Source organism: Meles meles, chromosome 2 (assembly GCF_922984935.1).
Source record: "Meles meles chromosome 2, mMelMel3.1 paternal haplotype, whole genome shotgun sequence".
Lineage (NCBI taxonomy): Eukaryota > Metazoa > Chordata > Mammalia > Carnivora > Mustelidae > Meles > Meles meles.
The window spans coordinates 158,793,850-158,799,849 of NC_060067.1; the positions used below are offsets into that span (position 1 = coordinate 158,793,850).

Sequence of the window (6,000 nt, forward strand, 5' to 3'; positions counted from 1 at the left end):
TTTATTTATTTATTTGACAAACAGAGATCACAAGTAGGCAGAGAGGCAGGCACAGAGAGAGGGAGAAGCAGGCTCCCTGCGGAGCAGACAGCCCAATGCGGGGCTCAATTCCAGGACCCTGGGATCATGACCACCTTCAGTGGCTTTAATCCACTGAGCCACCCAGGTGCCCAGATTTAAAATAGATTTAAAAATAAAATAGAATATTTTAATAAAGATTGATTTTATAAAAAACAAAATAGATTTAAAAATAAATAATTTAAAAATAAAATAGGTTTATTTATTATTAAATTATTAAAATAATTTAAAAATAAAATAGATTTTAAAGTCTCCTAATCCAGCCATACTTTCAGGGGCATTTTTTGATTTTTGTCTTTTATATTTTCTTATAGTTTTTGCTTTATAGTATTAATGTTTCTACCTGGTTTTGAATCAGTATTTCTGAGAAAGTGTTTATGTGACATACATTTTTAGATTTATTGGTGCAAAATTGTATTTTATCTTCTCTTATAATTCAAAGAATCTTTATAACTGAGGCATGCTACATTCTAATTCCCAACACTTTATTTTATGTCTTTTCTCTTACTTTCTTGTCAAAAAGTTTATTTTATTGGTCTTTCCAAAGAATTAGCTTTTATTGATATTAAGAGGAAAAGAGAAGGAGAATATATACGATATACGTATAGATCAAACTTACTACCTTTTTTTCTACTTGGTCTATTTCTAAGAGAGAGATATATCAAAATTTCACATTTCTTACAATTTTTCTATTATCTATGGCTTTATAGGTTTCAGAATAGTGTTCATAAGTGCATAGAAGTTTACTATTGTTATGTATTCTCTCCAGTTTGTACCTTTTATAAATGTAAAATATGTCCCTTTTTTAAACCAGTAAATGTCCTTTTCTTAACGTTTTATTTGGTTTAATATTTAATACTGCAATATCTAATTTCTTTTGCCATAATCAGTCTGTTAAATCTTTTTATTTCACTTTATTTTTTTACCCATTAGTGTACTTTTGTTTGCTTTAATGTCTGCCAAACCTAGGGCTGCCTGCATCTCTCTGGTTCAGGCCATAAATTTTATTTTGTTGATTTTGGTTAAAGAAATGTCATGTGTTAGAGATCAACTAAAGTGTCCATCTAGTCTTTATTTCCTATCCTATGCAATGCTCAAATAATATCTTAGTGTTAACAACATTGTTGCAGGTATCAGCTGAAAGGTGGAAGTTTTAATCAACCCAAGTATTCTTAGATTCTGGGGCTAGCATTGTTTACTTGGTGATTGCAGAGTGAAGGGACAGACAATAGAAGGGGCTTATTCTCAGCTAATATGAGTGGGTAACCTGTTTTGTATCTGCAGAAACTTTTTTGATTTTTTTTCCTTTGTTCTTTGGAATTCCTCCATGAATATTTTTCAATTGTCCTGCTTTAGATTCAGTGACTTTCTAAATTTCTGGGTATTTTTCTAACATTCTTTAGTTTGGTTTCCTAACTCACTAATTTGCTTCTCAGCTCTGTCCATTATGCTATTAGTTCATAACTGAGTTTTTATTTTTCCAATTATATTTAAAATTTGTCATGGATGCAATATCTTCTTAAATCTCTCCAAATATAACAATTACACTTATGAGGTAGATACTCTGTGGATGAACAACCTTGCCTCTCTCTATTCTAGGTGTTGTAATTCATGAAAACCTGCGCCTGGATGCGGCTATAAACTCTAATTCTTGGCCAAGTCTGTTGGTGCTGTCTTTCTATTTCCTTTCTTTTCATTCAGAGGATGTAGTTATGTGATCTGGAGTTTCAGCAGCTATCTTGCCACCATCAGCACAAAAATCCATACTGAATGGCAGAGCAGAAAAAGGAAAGAATATGGATCCTGATGGCATCAATGAAATGCTACAGTGGCCTCAGATTACTGCCTTTCTTTTTTCTCTTTATATAACAAAAACAAACCCAATTTTCAGTTCACTTTTAGTTGCCATTTGCATAGTCATTTGCAATCCCTGGTGAATGTAACTGATTCCAATGTTCTTTACTGATTGGTCTACTAGCTTATTTTTATTAGTTTTTTTTTTTTTTAAAGATTTTTTACTTATTTATTTGACAGAGAGAGATCACAAGTAGGCAGAGAGGCAGGCAGAGAGAGTGAGAGGGAAGCAGGCTCCCCGCCGAGCAGAGAGCCCAATGCGGGACTCGATCCCAGGACGCCGAGATCAGGTCCTCTGATTACTGAGTTTGGTGCTCCTCTCATGGTGTGGACTCTCTTCAAGTAATTATAATTCTTGTTTTACTGCTCACCTCTTTAATTAAGAATTCCAGCTTGCCTATCTTTAGAGATTACTTTGTTTTGTCAATAATGGCTATTGGGGAGAGATAAATTGTTTCTGAGGAGAGACAGCCACATGTCCTTGATATGGGGTCATTTATCTTCCCCATTAGTAGCCACCAGGGGCCTGGTACTGCTTTGCTGACACAGCCCCAAACTTCTGTTGGAATGAGTAAAGGCCACAGGTGCCTAGGATTTGACATCGGTGGGGTGGGGGAGGAACACAGGGAGGTAGAAGAGGGGTCAGTCCTGCCCAGGTGTTCTAAGGTAGCCACCTAAATTAATCACCAAGGGCTTCTCAGTCCCCCATCCCTAAACAGCCCCCTACTTTTCTTTAATAAAGTATTCTTTTTCCTCAACTTCTTCTGCCCTAGTAGACATAAAATTTTTAGTTTTCTCTTGTATTGTTGCTTTGAGTATCCAATCCAGTGTGCTTTCTATTCTTCAGTAGTGTTTCCATTATTATTAACATTATTTTTGTGTGTGTGTGATGCTTTCTTCTGTTTTGGGGCTAATGTGGATTTATTCTTTTTGAACCAGGGGTTCTCAAAACTTAATCTGTGTCAGAATCACCTGGGGGTCTTGCTAAAAACAGATTGCTGGGTCCTCTCCTCCAGCGTTCTGGTAGATGCAGAGAGAAGCAGGAGAAATTTGCATTTCTTATACGTTCCTGGGTGATGCTGATGCTGTTAGTTCAGGGAACCACACTTTGAGAACCACTACCTTAAAATATATATTTTGGGCAGGTGACTCAGTAGGCTAAGGGTCTGCCTTTGGCTCAAGTCATAATCCCAGGGTATTGGGATCAAGCCCTGAATGGGGCTCCATGCCCAGCTTCTCCTCTGCCCCTCCTCCAATTTGTGCCTCTCCCCCTCGCCCTACAGTGTGAGTGCTTGCATGCTCTCTGTCTTTCACAAAATAAATAATTTAAAATATATCTTTCATTTAATGAAACTTTGGAAAACAGGTGTATACATGTGATTAGTTTACTGTATTAACCCAATCTCAAAAGTTTGATTCACTTCAAAAACATTCTATTTTCTAAAACCCATGATTTTGATAATTAGATATGGAAAACTGAGGGGCAGACCAAGTAAAATGCTTGTTTAAAGGTGTTTTTTTGTTTCATTTTGTTTTTTGTTTTTTGAGAGAGAGAGAATGTGGGGTAGGGGCAGAGGAAGAGGGAGAGAGAGAATCTTAAGTAGGATCCACACCCAGCACGGAGCCCAACACAGGCTTGATCTCACAATCCTGAAATCATGACCTGAGTCAAAATCAAGAGTCAGATGCTTAACCAACAGATCCACCCATGCGCCTCTAGTTTTAAATAACTCCCTCCATGCTTCTTGTCCATTTAAAAATTATTCAAAGTCTGTTGCTCCTTCGTAATCTTGTACCCACCATTGACTTCCAGAATGCAATGTTTTCATAGTTCAGATTTTAAGTGAAGAAAAAAAGAAAACCCTAGTGTGCATGTGTGAGAGTCTACTTTGGTATCTTTGCATATAAAAATATGTAGTATTTATGGACAAAGAAGAATTTGAATATCTAAATGTTGTTTCAGAAATTTACATTTCTTTAAGAGTAAAGGCCCCCAAATGTCACCTATCAGGCATTCTACAGGTTAGCCTGAGACTGACTCAGATAATCTAACCATCTACAGAAGACAAACCACTCACAGTTTTCCCAACGTAGCCACTGGTACCTGAGAAATCCAAACAGAAGGGGGAGGCTAAATATATATCGGTTCCTTTTGTCTCATTCCTGTTTCTCCTTTCTTCTTGGGAATTTATTTTCAGGCCCAGGCACATGATTACATGCTGGTTTTCAAGATTGAATGTTCATATCCACCTTATGCGATGCATTTAGAGAATGGGTCTAAATACATGAATGCATTTAGAAGAATTACTTTTATGCATGTGCCTGGAGGACACAGAATTTAATACACATAGTAACCTGCATGGTTTATTTTAACCTTGAGGCTTCTCTCCTTCCTTATAACAAGACAACCTTCCTTCCTCTGAGTCTCCTTGACTTAAGTATTTGAATGTGCTCTGAGGTTATATTATTCCCACTACCTGTCATTGAGTGCTGCGCTCAAACACTGCTTATTTTCAGCTCTAACCACTTTAATTTAAATTTGCAAGTAATTATTACCCCCTCGAATTTGAAATGCACATTCCTTTAAGTGCAAAAATCACACTCAAGTGAATCAGCTTAGGTGTAAATATAAACAACCTTAGAGTAAAGGGAATCTAAATTAGCCAATCTTGTATTAGCTGTAATCTGAACATATCACACATGTATTTTAGGCTGCAATATTCCTACTATAACCTAACAACTAAAAATACTACCTGTGTGCTTGAGGGTAAGTTATGACTGTCATGGGAACCATAATTTTGAACTTGAGATTTGTGGCCATAAATCTCAATTCTGTTTCTGCCTAAGCCTTAACTTAGACAGAAAAGAATGTTTGAGAGGCTCCTTTGCATATTGTAATGATAGCATGTGGCCTGGCTGTGAGCTGTTGAAACCACCATCTATTTTTTTTTTTTTCAGATATCACTATATATGAAGATGTCTTCTCAGAGAGGACACCAGCTAGATATTGCTGACCTTCTGATTGCCTGACTGCAGTGTACATACCTGGGAAGGGCCAGATTAATGGTCACTGATGCGTGAGAATTTCCTAAGTGAAAGAAATGAAGAACGAAGAGTAATATCATCCTGGAAGTCTTTGTAAACTATTTAGAGAAAAATAGTACAGCTGACTCTTGAACAAGATGGGTTTGAATTCTGTGGGTCTATACTTAACACTTGGATGCAGAGAGCGAGATGGAATCACTCAAGTCAAGCAGCCAAGGGCGGTGCAGCTCAGACCAGATAGCGCCCAAACTGGCACAGGCTGATGACACACGGAACGGATAACAAGTAGAACCAGAGCAGGTTTGCTAAGGCCAAAGCATGAGATTAAATTCCTTTATAGAGGAGAGATTTTTGCAGCAAACTGTCAGGCTCTCCTGACACTGACCTTTTCAGGTCTCACCACATCAAAAAGGCAACTGCCACAGAAGGCTCTTCCCAACTGATGTCGGAACATAACAGAGATTCTCCACGGCTTGAACATAACTAGCTGCATGGGGTGAGAGCCGACCCTGACCTGACGGAGACCCCATCTCAACAGTGTGCTCATGGATGGACTTCGAGTTGAGTTCGTTAGCTTCTTACTCCTTGTTGGATCTTGTTTGCTGTGTGACTTTATATGGTCTTTTGCTTTGTGTGATGCGTATGAAGCCAAGTTAAATGCCGAGTGACAGGTCATCGAGTTTGGAATCCTGAAGCTGCTTTGCAATTACGTTAGCCTTGCTTTATGATTGAATGAAGCTGACACTATGGAAAGACACAACTTGTGTGTGTGCCTTCAGAACGTGCTCACAGTAGGATTGCTTCTGCACATCGTGGAAGAGGGTGAGGTCACCACTCTGGTTTTGCTTCTTCAAGAGATGCTGGGGTGCCCTTATGCTTCTCTTCCGTCAGCTTGTGAGGAAGTGCCTCATGCCCTCTAGAGCTCCAGAAGCCTAGAGAGAGGTGGTATAAGAGGCCTGCCAATGCAGGTTCACCAGGTGGAATAATTCTGACACACGGTCCATCGGCAGTAAAGAGCTAAAT

General features: G+C 38.3%; 1 pseudogene; it reads right to left on the reverse strand.

Moving 5' to 3' along the window:
* LOC123936928 overlaps nucleotides 1-5,653 on the reverse strand; it is a 33,444-nt pseudogene extending 27,791 nt beyond the window's left edge.
* Between the last annotated feature and the right edge of the window lie 347 nt (nucleotides 5,654-6,000).